Source organism: Danio rerio, chromosome 20 (genome assembly GCF_049306965.1).
Source record: "Danio rerio strain Tuebingen ecotype United States chromosome 20, GRCz12tu, whole genome shotgun sequence".
NCBI classification, from domain to species: domain Eukaryota; kingdom Metazoa; phylum Chordata; class Actinopteri; order Cypriniformes; family Danionidae; genus Danio; species Danio rerio.
In genome coordinates this window covers 3,023,439-3,037,151 of record NC_133195.1, presented here as the reverse complement: position 1 = coordinate 3,037,151, position 13,713 = coordinate 3,023,439, and the positions used below count along the sequence as shown (strand labels likewise).

The following is a 13,713-nucleotide window of genomic DNA, read 5'->3' as shown; positions in this document are numbered from 1 at the left end:
CAAAGCTTATGATTGAATTTCATTGTAGATTTCACCAATAACACTAAACTACAACTGTCTCATAAGTTTAATTTCTGAATGTTCGAATCACAAAATCTGTAGAAACTCACGTCTGGTCCAAGCCCCTCCCCCGGAGTTTTGTCATTCTAGAGCAGGGGTCACCAATCTCGGTCCTGGAGGGCCGGTGTCCCTGCAGGGTTTAGCTCCATCTTGCCTCAACACACCTGCCTGGGTGTTTCAAGTATATCTAGTAAGAGCTTGATTAGCTTGTTCAGGTGTGTTTGATTAGGGTTGGAGCTAAAATCTGCAGGACACCGACCCTCCAGGAACAAGTTTGGTGACCCCTGTTATAGAACGATCGATGGTTCCCTCTTGTACTAGAAGGTGGGCTTTTTTCAGCCATATTGACTGTTACACTTTTTTTCCATTCAAAACAATACGAGTGACATGTCTTGTGTATTCTAGATTCTTAGGTAGTACCCTGTGTTTGAGTTGAGTTTTTCCGCACCACGGGGTGCGTTATCTGTTTAATCGTTCAGAACGAAAATCCAGATCTTCCTTTGTGTGTGTGTAAAGCATAAACAAAGCAGCATTTAGTACTATTATCACAGTAATCTTCACTTATCACGGAGGGATTCGCTCCTGCTAGCATGTCTGATAATCTAATAAATCGATTTTAAATGTTTGTGTAATGTGGAGAGAAATTACAGCCGGCCTTCTTGACTTGAATTGTTAACTTGCTACGTCACTTCACTAAGTCACACTCACGCTGTAATTGATTACCAGTAACCAATCAGCCAATTCTACATGCTGAATTGGGCCAACAAACTCTGATGTGAATGCAGAGGCTCCCAATTAGAGATCTGCGCGGGACTAAATTTTGAATCCCGCTCCCGCCCGCACCTGCCAGGTTTTAGCCCGAACCTGACCGCTCCCGCTTATATTAAGAATTTATTGTCCCGCTGCCCGACCCGCCCCGTTTTCTGGCCGCCGCGCCCGATCCCGCTAAAGAGCGGGGGAGAACAAAACCGAAAATCACCCAGCTATACAGTCCAGACAGCCAAGCTGTCTGTATAAACACACACACACAGCACCAAGCACACACACACAGACAAATCTCTCTCTCTCTCTCATACGCGCACGCGCACTAACACACACACAAGCACCAAGCAGACACACAGGCGTTTGCTGTTATATCAACTCAAAGGCTTTATATAAAGGTATATAAATACTGAGTTGCGCCAGCTCCGGGCCGCAGCGCACATTACTCTCGGGCCGATTCCGGCGCGGATGCGGCAGCGTCGGCTTGCTTACGGCCGCCGCTTCTGGCCTGATTGATTCGGGCCGGAATCGGGCAGTGAGTCCACAAGCATCCGGAGTCCGGCAGCCGGAGCCAGGCTGAGTGGTAAGTCTCCGGCAGGCGAGAATCTAGCCGGAACTGGCCCGAGTGGCCGAGAATATCCGCGATATTGCTAGACAGCCCGCTCCCGTCCCAAATTAAACCCGTTACCGACCGCTCCCGCGATTTATTCGGAAATTTATTCCCGCGCCGCAGAAATCTGGTCGGGCTGCAGACCTCTACTCCCAATTGCAGTCCTTGGGCCGCCCCATCCTGCACTACTTTGTATGGCTGTTTCTCAAGTCCAAGAACGCAGCGAACAGACTCGTGTTCTCGTGGAGACCGGTCTTGCCAGGCATCCTCGCAAGAACAAACTTGGGAGACCATGAGAACAGAGAATGCGTCCTGTAAGTAATGAGATGCTGCGTTTTTCCTGATGATCACATGACCTTCACGCGTTTTTGATGGAAAATCATTTGAACATTACAGCATTTATACAACGTTTTGTTGTTTTCCCCTTTTCAATAAATATAATATGCACAAAAATTTCAGCAAATAAACATCCTTAATGTGTTTATGCCTTCATAAAGATTTTCATGGTAATGTTTACGTTCATCGTCTCATTTAGGAAAATTCCTGAGATAAATAAGTTATATGACCAAACTTTAATAATAATTCTTTATAAGATCCTGCGCTTCCCACGTCCTTTATTCATTTGCAATAACTTCCGGGACAAAAGTTCCTGTCGAGCTCTGACAAAGTCCCTTACATCCATAGTCTTTTCTGATCCTTCCTTTAACAAACTCCAATAATCCCTCGTTGTAAGCGTTTAGATTGCTGAAGCACTTGTCAGAAAAATGACAGGAACACAGCACAAGGTTGGGGCTATAATGCTATGGGGCTATAATGCTGGGGTATTTTTGCAAAGATAATCTTCAGCGACTGACTCTTCACAGCCTCTTCTTTGGGTTGAGAAAATAACACTAGCTTTCCCCTCACACTTCAGAGCACAATTAATATTCTCAGGTTTGCGCACGCAACAAATGGGCGTGGCTTAACTTCCGTATCGTCGTCACGCCGACACGGCTAAAGACTCGTTATCAAGACGATTCATTTAAATAATCAATAGTTTTAAACACCATCCACTTTCAGATTTAAGCCTTAGCTGGATACCATATTCTTAGAGCTGTGCTACACACTACATGGAAGGTCATTTTCAAAAACCCATAATAGGGGCTCTTTAAGGCCCTGGTATACTTCAAATAAACAAAGTTCATGTTTTTTCTTTGTTTGTGGCAAAAATAAGTCATAAAAGAGGCTGAGAGACTGGTGTGCTGTTTTCAAACAGTACAGCACCCGCACACTGCAGTAGGTGTGGTTGTAAACGTGTCCCGCTGCTGCATGAACACCAAACACGGCAATGGCGGCTGAGAGAGAAGAACAGTTTCATAAACATCTGGCAAACAGCCTCAGGGTCACATCTTTACATTGTTTTCTATTTTCCATGGACCGACACCCAATGCAACAATGAATGCAACTTCTTCAATGAATGCAAAGTCTTTAAAATCTCAGGCCCCGTTTACACTAATGCGTTTTAGTTTGAAAACGCATAAGTTTTGCTACAGTTACGAAATCCGTCCACACTACGCCGTAGTTTTCGAGCGCCGAAAACGGATCGTTTTGAAAACACTGGAGTGGCTGTTTTCATTCTAAACACTGCTGCTTTGTCTCAGTGTGGATGCGGGAAAACGGAGACTTCTGAAAACGGAGGCGGGGCCGCTGAGATTCGCTACCTGATTGGGGCTTTTATGTTATTGTGTATCCTTCCATTATTCGTCAAGCCCCTATCACATGACTATAACACATGGCTTTAACGCTACCGGAAAACAGCAGACCAGCCTTCACTGTAAACAACAACATGGACACAGAAATGGGAGCGTTGTTTGCACTATTGTCCGTTTTAGGCGCCATTGTGCAGTTAAACTCTGCCTTTTTTTTACTACAGCAGCCAGGGCCGGCGCTTCCATAGAGGCGACCTAGGCGGCCGACTAGGGCGGCAGAATAGAAAGGACGGCGTCCCCGAAACTACCCTCGCCACCCGCGCCTACAATTATATCCGCGTCTAGGGTGGCAGAATATAGAGAGCGGCGTCCCCGAAACTACCCTCGCCACCCGCGCCTCAGTTATAGCCGCGTCTAGGGCGGCAGAATAGAGAGGGTGGCGTCCCCTAAACTACCCTCGCCACCCGCGCCTCAGTTATATCCGCGTCTAGAGCGGCAGAATAGTGAGGGCGGCGTCCCCTAAACTACCCTCGCCACCCGCGCCTCAGTTATATCCGCGTCTAGAGCGGCAGAATAGAGAGGGCGGCGTCCCCTAAACTACCCTCGCCACCCGCGCCTCAGTTATATCCGCGTCTAGGGCGGTAGAATAGAGAGGGCGGCGTCCCCTAAACTACCCTCGCCACCCGCGCCTCAGTTATATCCGCGTCTAGTGCGGCAGAATAGAGAGGGCGGCGTCCCCTAAACTACCTTCGTTACCCGCGCCTCAGTTATATCCGCGTCTAGGGCGGTAGAATAGAGAGAGCGGCGTCCCCTAAACTACCCTCGTTACCCGCGCCTCAGTTATATCCGCGTCTAGAGCGGCAGAATAGAGAGGGCGGCGTCCCCTAAACTACCCTCGTTACCCGCGCCTCAGTTATATCCGCGTCTAGAGCGGCAGAATAGAGAGGGCGGCGTCCCCTAAACTACCCTCGTTACCCGCGCCTCAGTTATATCCGCGTCTAGGGCGGTAGAATAGAGAGGGCGGCGTCCCCTAAACTACCCTCGTTACCCGCGCCTCAGTTATATCCGCGTCTAGAGCGGCAGAATAGAGAGGGCGGCGTCCCCTAAACTACCCTCGCCACCCGCGCCTGTTATAGCCGCGTCTAGGGCGGTAGAATAGAGAAGGCGGCGTCCCCTAAACTATATACTATATAGGCGGTATAGGCGGTAGAATAGACCCCCTGGTTTCACTTTAGGTTTGAGGGCGGCGTGACCGTTCTTTGCCTAGAGCGGCAGTTCAGCTTGCTCCGGCCCTGACAGCAGCTGCATATATTCGCAAGAGGCAAGCTTTGTTTGAGCTCTCGCTAATCGCTCGCGTTTGTTCACAAAAAGACCTCTCTTGCTTTATTTGCCATCGCGTTCATTGTTCAACCGGAGTTTATTGACTAACAATAACCAAATGCTGAGCGAGATGCATGCTTCCTGTTTATACTAGAATGCGCATGCCCAGAGTGTGCGAATGGTCACGTGATATACGTTTTTTGGTGGCGTAGTGTGGACAAAGATATGTTCAGAAACTCTAGGTGAAACGCTAGTGTGGACGCGAATCGTTTTTGATCTAAAATGCCGTTTTAAATTGAAAACTCACTCTCTAGCTCAAAGTTGTTTAGGAGCCAAGACTAAATCTACTCATATACATTTACTTTGTTGAACTGTTTTGAACTGCCGAACCAAAATCAAAACAAATTTAGTTTTGGCCATATTTTGTTCTAAATGATGCCTTTTTGGTTCGTTTCAATTTTGTTTGTAAGTATATAAGGGTACATCAGCATTCCTGTAACTGCTCGGGGGCCCATGGGTGGAGCACTGGAATGATAAGGGTTAAAATCAAACAAAAATGTTGACATACAACTGTGAAACTGGCTGTTTCTCAATACCAAGTACGCAAAGTTCACACAAAGATGTATTTTCACAGTGAGCCTGTGTTGCATTTATTCACCCTTTACTATAAGGGTGTCCTGCTGAGTTTAGCTCCAACTTGCTTCAAAACACCTGCCAGGAAGTTTCTAGTATATCTAGTAAGAGCTCCAGGACACTGGCCCTTCAGGACTGAGTTTGGACATGCTTCACACCTGAGTTTCTTTTATATGTTGAACACAAAGACGTACATCTTGTTTTCTGTTCAACAGAGGGAAGAAACTCAGGTTTGAAGCAGGTAAAGAGTGAATAAATGACAGTAGAGTTTTATTTTTGGGTGAATTGTCCCTCTTAAGTACACTGGGGTGTGAACAAAAGAGCAACAAACAGGTGCATACTACCAAGGAACCAAAGCAAACAAGGTTTAACCAAACACTGGAACCAGGAAACGCAATGCAACCAACAAAGCCTCCTGTAATCCTAACAGTGGATGGGCGTGCAGGAAACATTTCAAGGGTGTCAATGGTTAATTCATTCATGTGCGAAAGACATCAGATTACAGTATGTTATATTAATGTTAACAGGAGGAAGTGGGATAATAAAAACACTGTGATAACAAAGTCTCTCTCTGACCTTGTGCTCCACTTGGCCTTGTGTAGCATCTGCTGCTCTTAAAGGGACAGTTCACACAAAAACAGTTCCTCTCCCTCCTCTTGTTTCAGACTTGCTTTCTTTATTAAAAACATAAATTTGTTGGAGTCAGTGCTCACTTTATTTTAATGTACAGTTCACGCTATTAAAAAACATTAACTAAGATTTTTTAGCTCTTTAAACTAATAATTAGATGCTTATTAATAGTTATTAAGGTAGTAGTTGAGTTTGGGTATTCTCTAGGATGGGATGTAAAGTAAGATCATACTTCAACTACTAATGAACAGTTGATATTTTAATAACAGGCAAGTAATAATCTAGTAAATGGTGTTTATTGTTGCTTAACTAAAGTCTTATAAAGTCTCTTTACTTGTGTTCAACAAAAGAAGTAAAAAAAAACTCAAAAAAGGTTTGGCCCCTACTAAAAGGTTAGGATTATTTTTAGATAGAAACTATCCCTTTAATGGCTATTACTCACCCTCGTTCCAATCCAGTGTTTTTGTTCTGTTCAATACAAAAATACATCAGCTACGCTTGCATTCGCTTTTCTTCATGCACATTTTGGAAAGATTTTTTTAAAAGATTTTTTGTCAAAATTGTCTATATTTTTTCTTTCATGCTAAAAGTCATTAGAAGATTAAGTAAAGATCCTCTTAGATATTTAGCAAATTGCTTACTCTAAACATATCAAACTCAATTATTGATTAGCATTATGCAGTGCTAAGGAACTTTTTAGACAACTTTTAAGACTATATTTAGATTTGTTTGAACCCTCAGATTACTGATATTCAAATAGTTCGCATTCATTCATGGATTTTCTTTTCAGCTTAGTCCCTTTATTAATCTAGGGTCGACACAGTGGCATGAACCGCCAACTTATCCAGCATATGGTTTTCAAAGCGGATGCCCTTCCAGCCACATCCTATCACTGGGAAACACCCACACTCATTCACATACTCATACACTACGGTCAATTTTGTGGGGGAAACCGGAGCACCCGGAGGAGACCCACGCGAACACGTGGATAACATGCAAACTCCACAAAGAAATACCAACTGACCCAGCCGAGGCTCGAACCAGCGACCTTCTTGCTGTGAGGTGACAGTGCTAACCACTGAACCACTGCCTCAAATAGTTCTATCTCATACAAATATCACTCAAACAAATCAATCAATCTAACCAATCTCAAACATCAATGGAAATTATTTGTTCATATTTTAGTTGATGTATAAGGGTGAACTCACACTAGGCTCTCCGGACCGTGCTCAGGGATATCGTCACCTTGGAAAAACTAGGTTCTATATCTGCATTCTTAAAATGTAAACAACTTCCCAAAAAGCATCCCATAAAGTAAATAAGTTGTTTTTTAATAAGAATATGTCAATTACTCAATTTTGACAAAAATGTCAAATAGAACCTTATAATTCTAAGGTGACGATATTTGACTAGGGTTGGGTATCGAATACCTTTGGAACAGGTATGCACCGGACCGAATCTGCATATGAATTTCGGTGCCTAATTCCAATAGCACTGGTGCTGCGACAAGAATGTAAAGCAGGTCTCACACCAGAAGCGCTTGTTGCTCATAGAAGGCAAAGCGTGCAGTACGGCGCATGCGGTGATTGACTCCCTTCATCAACACGCATGATCACGTTCATCTAATTTGCTTAAACTAAGCATTCTAAAGTATGGCTGTATTTTACAAGCAAGGATTCTGACACACCAGCATACAGCAGATGCTTTACAAAAGTTGCGTGTAAGGGGGTAAGCACGTCAAACTTATGAAATGTGAGGGCTCATGAAATCAACTTAAAGGTGAGGAATGGACTGTCTTTGACAGCTTAGACAGACAATACTCTGATCAAGAGTCGACCACGTAAACAGTGATTTTGATTACCTTAAAGGACCACAGACACAAACTGTGGAGGAAACATTTATTGGCTGGTGACGCAATGACATTGATGGATCTATGTGCTAAAACATGTAACTGGGAATCATGAATGTAACATTCAAAAAGCAGCTCAAGTAAACACCTGAATCATGTTATAGTCTTATTCGGATTAAAGCAAATCATTATATCACTGATGTCCATGGAAAAGCCACAAACCCAGAAAAAAAGGTGTTCCCTGATTTTGATGACAACCTTTCCACAGGTTAGTAGTAAGCTAATGTAATGTTAATAGCATAATGCAAATCTTGCATCTTGTAAATGATGAAAAAGAAATATATTAATGCAATTTAATAATATAAAATAATAATTTATGTTTACTTTAAACTTATTATGAATATCTATTTATATTATTCAATTATAATGACTATATATATATATATATATATATATATATATATATATATATATATATATATATATATATATATATATATATATATATATATATATTCATAAAATTACATTTAATAACAGGTTTCACTTAAAAAATGCACACATCTAATGTTATAATGAAAGCGTTCTACTGCTTTCCTAACTTTTTATGCTCATTTAGGACAAAATTAGTTGTGTTTGAAAAAAACCCTACCAAGATCGAAACCTTTAAATGTTATTGTGATAAAGTTCACGACCCTTTGGCCGCCAGGAAGAAGGAGGCGGAGAACAGACGCAGTTTTAAAATATTTATTCATGACATGAACGGCAGCTCCTCACGGAGACTGCCGTCAAACTGAAAGCAAAAGTAAAATATGTCTGGCCTTGTCCTCTCTCGGCTTCCTCTGCCATCGTTCCTCCTTTTATAGTCCAGAGGCATTCGAGGCAGGTGCGCACCACAGGTGTATCCACTTACGCGGTGACCTCACTCCGTTCCCACGGCTCTCGGCCACGCCCCCTCGCCACAGTGATTATTATTAATTATGTGTATATGTCTGTTCAAACACGCACCCGAAACCTAAATTATCACTCCGCTTCAAAAAGCTTGTACAGAATTCGTTTGGGAAACGGCGTCTATTTATCACTATCAGCTGACAGTCACGCACCGCTACATGACTGTTTTGAGGATTGCATATGAAGGGGAGACAGCACCTGTAATGAAAAGGAAAGGAAATGCCGCCGTTTTTATGTTTATTTCAAATTGTTTTCATGCTTAAACTAAGCGAAAGCACAGAACAGACTCACATTTAAGAGCAAGGGGCGGCCCCTGGTGGTTCGGCGGTATGGGTTGCGTATAGGGAAGCTCGGCTCTTTAATGTTTATTTGACACCATTTAGAGAAAGACTGAAAATACGGGAGAAATACAGGAAAATACCTTTACAGGATGATAGCAGGATAGATCTTTAAAATACGGGAGAATCCCGGGAAAAATGGGAGGGTAGACAGGTATGGTTTAGCTGCGCATTTCAGTGTTTTATAAAATAATCCCAGTGCAATAGATTTGGATGGACTTGTGAAAGGTAAACAACACTAATAAATGCCTCATAAATGTATGCGCGTATTTGTTTTGGTCTGAGTAAAACGCTCTATATAAAGTTCAGCACACAAATACACGCTCACCCACCAGTGAATGCAGTGACGGGGCTGGAGGTTTGCTCTTGCGTGCGAACCGTTCCTTCAATTGTGCCTGGTTGATCTTTATTTTCACGCACAATCTACGTCAGCCCTGCTGTTTGTTGAGCTCATAATCATTTTACTTTGAAAAGATTGAATTGTGATCAGGGGATTTTAAGGTGTGGTGTTTTTGGACAGGGTGATCACGAAACAGGTTCTGCAGTCGGTGTTAGACAGACAAAGCAGTTTTACAGACTAGAAACAAAAACACTAATCCCCTCAAAAACATCTGCATGCTTTAATTGTTTCATATGTTTAGGAATAAAGATCAAGGCATGGGCGTTATTTTTTTACCAGCCTGATCTCATCTCATGAGTAAACGTAAGTACAGTTGAAAGAAGAAGTTTACAAACCCTGTATAAAAAGGCACCGAAAAAGCTCAGATGATGGTGTCAAGGTTTTGGAAGTTTCTGATTGGCTAATTGACAACATTTGAGTTAATGTGAGGCACAACTGTAGAATAGTATTGAAGGAAAAGCTCAAACACACTGCTTCCTTGTGTGACAACATGGGGAAATCAACAAGCCAGAATCAACAAGAAAGCCAGATTACAATTAGCTCAATTACATTGGAAAAAGAGTAATGTTTGGAGACATGTCCTGTGCTCTGATGGAGCTAAGATTGAACTGTTTGGTCATAATGGCCAGTGTTACATTTGGAGGACAAAGGGGAAAGTTTATAAGCCTAGGAACACCATCCCAACTGTGCAGTATGGGGGCGGCAGCATCATGTTGTGGGGCTGTTTTGCTGCAGGAGGAACTGGTCCACTTCACAGCATAGATGGCATCATGAGGAAACAACATTATGGAGAAATACTGAAGCAACATCTCAAGACATCAGCCAGGAAATAAAAATTGGCCACAAATGGGTCTTCCAAACAGACCATGACCCTAAGCACACTGCCAAATTAGTTCAAATGTGCTGTAAGGACAACAGAATGGATGTTTTGGAGTGGCCATCACAAAGCCCTGAACTCAATCCTATTGAAAATTTGTGGGCAGAGTTGACAAAGCTTGTGCGAGCAAGACTTTAAAGCAGTTTTTAGTTAGTCAATGGTCTATTTGAGTTGCCTCAAAATAGCAACATGACAACAATGCGCCTTAACACACGTCCTTTTCAGATCAGCAACCACATTTGTGCACAAATGAGCGCAGATGCATTTTGCTTTTTAAACGCTGTGGCACAAAAAAACGTGAGAATGAAACCTGTGACAGGCTGAAAATAGCAAAAAAAAAACAACAACAAACACTTGGGTTGCACATTGAGCTGGGTGTGTGATAGGGCTGTAAGACTTTGCGCATTCCTGGCTCACTGCTGTCCATGGAGGATGAGGGAGCTCTCGGATTTCATCTAAAATACATTGAAAAAAATATTCAAAGATTATTCCTTGGATTTACTTAAATTTTTTTTTACGTTAAGTGGTTGTAAACAATTTATTTAGGCTTAATTTAAACAAACAAATTAAGTTGAACATTATTAAACTTAATTTGTTTGTGTAAATTCAACACAAATAAATTGTTTGCAACAGTTCTGCATGCAACACTTTTTTGTCATTTTTGTCTGAAGATAAAGGAAGGGGTCGAGGGTTTGAAACGACATGAGGGTGAGTAATTAATGACAGAATTTGTCATTTTTGGGTGAACTAACGCCTTATATTTTTCTAAGGCAAAATCCAGAGCATGCCTGAGAGTCTCAGACAAAACAACAACAACAAAGTGGAAAAGCTAAAGCTCCCCAAAGCTTAAAGTGCCTGAACGCTGGAGTGATTCAGGAGCAGCAGCATCAGCACAGCTCTTTCCTGAGATTGAAAACAAGTGCATAACAGCATTGTTGTTGAGATGTAGAAATGTCTCGGGTGTACGGAGATCCCAGAAGGCCACTTTATGAGTCACGGCACTGTGCATTGTTGCTGCTTTGCTTGCTTTTTCATTGAGTCCTGTTTACATTAGTTAAGTCACAGGGCTTCTGGTGTTTTAATGACCTCAAGGTCATACTCAGATATCTGTCTGGACTTATGTTGTTACTAGCAAACTAAAATGATCAACTACTCTCTCTGTCTCTCTCTCCCTCTCAGTCTCTAAATGTCTCATCTTATTTTTTCCGCCACTGTTGGCAATGCAGAACAATAGTCATATTGTGTGAGAGCGGGGTGAAGGGTGAAAGGTATTGAAGTTTGGCTAATATGAGTTGAGAGCTGTTGACTGGGCTTTGGCTCATTAATTTGAGGTCATATTCTAGTTAAATATTTAGCTGCAAGCTGTTGTTCATTGTTGTTTTTAACTTTTAATAAGCGTTGTCATTTTTAAGTGTGGAAATCTTTGAATTTATTTAGCAATAGAGCCATCAGGAGAAGTCATTTAGATATAAAACATGTACAAATGGCAGATTTGAAAGTTAGCTTCACTTTAATATGTTAGAAGTGAATCATTTAAGAAACTTAACCATGAGGAAAAACTAATCAGGTTAATGCTGCTAATAAAAAAAAAATGAAACACCATTTAAGAAGGTAGACTACAGCATAAAATGCTAAATCTGCTTAAGCCTAGTTCACACTACAGGATTTTAAACATCAGCAGATCGCTGTGCCGTTCACACTACATGACTTGACTTTGTGTCTTTTAATCTCTGTGGTGTTCACACTACGCAACACTCCGTGAACAATCCACAAGAGGGGGGTCACACACTATATGATCTGACAACAATTCATTCCCCATCAGCTCATTCAAGCTACCAAACCACAGCCAATGAAAATTTGAGGGAGGAGTCATCAGAAAAAGCTGAACACTATTGGCTGCTTGTGTGCGGATTACATCACTGACAGCGTTTCAAGCTTTGGAGAAAGCATTTAAAAACATCGTCAAATCAGCTGATTTATCAGCGGATTAATCACTCATCTGCAAGGTTCCAGTGGATAGATACACAGAGAGTTTTTAATTTTTGTAATTTTATAACTCTTTGAAATAAAACTAACATATTTATAACACCCTGCCGCTTTCTAACTATCAGTGTATTTCTTTCTGACATTGTTAATTTTTTATTACAAAACAGTAAAGAACTGAGCATTTCTGCCTTAAATTACCATATTGGTCAACATGACTGCATGCATGTCTGATACTTTTCGCTGTGACTTTAAATGTGTGTGCATTTTCTTGCCTGGCAACTTCCTGCTAACATAAACAAAACTTTCTGATGGCAAAAACATCAATTTACTTCAGATATCTTTCAAAAAAGCATATTCTGTGCTGTGAAATAGCTCCTGTTTGAAAGTGAAAATGAAAGCCAAGACCTTTAAGTGCTTTAGTATCTTAACTACATATTTATAGGCTGTATTACCAAAAAAAGATGATATTTTTAGGGTAATGGTGTCATTAAATATGATGCCAGACATTCAAAGCTTAATTTTAATATCTCAATAATAACTTTGAATGTAAATATGTTGTGACAGTATGGCGTTTTATATGAGAACAGTCAGAATGAGCAGTATGGTAATTCTAATAGTTACAGAATTCTAGTTCCACTGTTAATATAGTCTACTCTCATGTCTGTGCTAACGCAGAATGAAGCGAGTGCACCGATGCCCATTCTGACCAATCACAGATGTTTCTGCTGAGCTCCTGAACACACAGGCATTCAGCTCATGCTGATCTGCTCTCTCATTGGCTGCAGCTCGTCACTACATCTGACCACACGTGGGGTTGAGTCGGTCGACTGCTCTGGAATATTTAGCATGCTAGATGTTGGATTTCCGTCTGCGAGGTGTCGGCGACGCGTCAGCGAGGCTCGTTGATGCGTTGTTCAGTAGTTCACACATAAAGAGCGGCGAGCGCCGAGCACCCGCAGATTTCTTCCCGATCACAGCCCGATCTGTTGGCGAGCTCGTTAACTTCCAAATCGGGCTCAAATCAGGCTTAAAATCCTCTAGTGTGAACTAGGCTTTACACTGAAACATGCTTTGAACCAACTTTAAAAGATGACTGTAAAAATTGTAGTTTTCCTAAGTGTACACCGTGTTTCAAAAAAAACAAGCGATGATAATAAATCATATGAACTAAGACTGCTTATTCTACTACAGGATTAAGAATGGCTATATTTTATACACATTGGATTAGATTACTGGTTGGGCTCTATTTTAACAGTCTAGGCGTAAAGTCAACCCGGGCTCATTGTGGAAACGTAGCCCCGCGGACGTTTCTGCGGACCGCGATTTACGTCCCGGGAGGTACGTATTCGAGCGGTTTTTGTTTTCGCAGATCCGCGAGAGGCCGCTGTGCGCGCTTTTTTGCGTCTCGGGCGCCTCTCGCGAGCGCGCGCCGTTCTCACGCAAAAAGCCGCCGGATCGGCCGACTCAGCCGCCCTCATCTTCCTCCTCCTCCTCCTTCCCTAAACCTGAGCGACGGTTCGCAAAAGCCGTCCAGAAAAAAAAAAAAAAAGCAAAAGCCCTCATCTTCGATTTCGACTGCGTTTTCGGATCCCGCCGCGTTCTTGCCCTT

The 13,713-nt window shown here is 42.2% G+C and overlaps 1 protein-coding gene across 7 annotated transcripts in view; it reads left to right on the top strand.

The window, feature by feature from the left end:
* The window catches only part of cdk19 (cyclin dependent kinase 19), an 80,996-nt gene that overhangs the window by 7,295 nt on the left and 59,988 nt on the right, over positions 1-13,713 (top strand). The gene's annotated exons all lie outside the window — the stretch shown is intronic.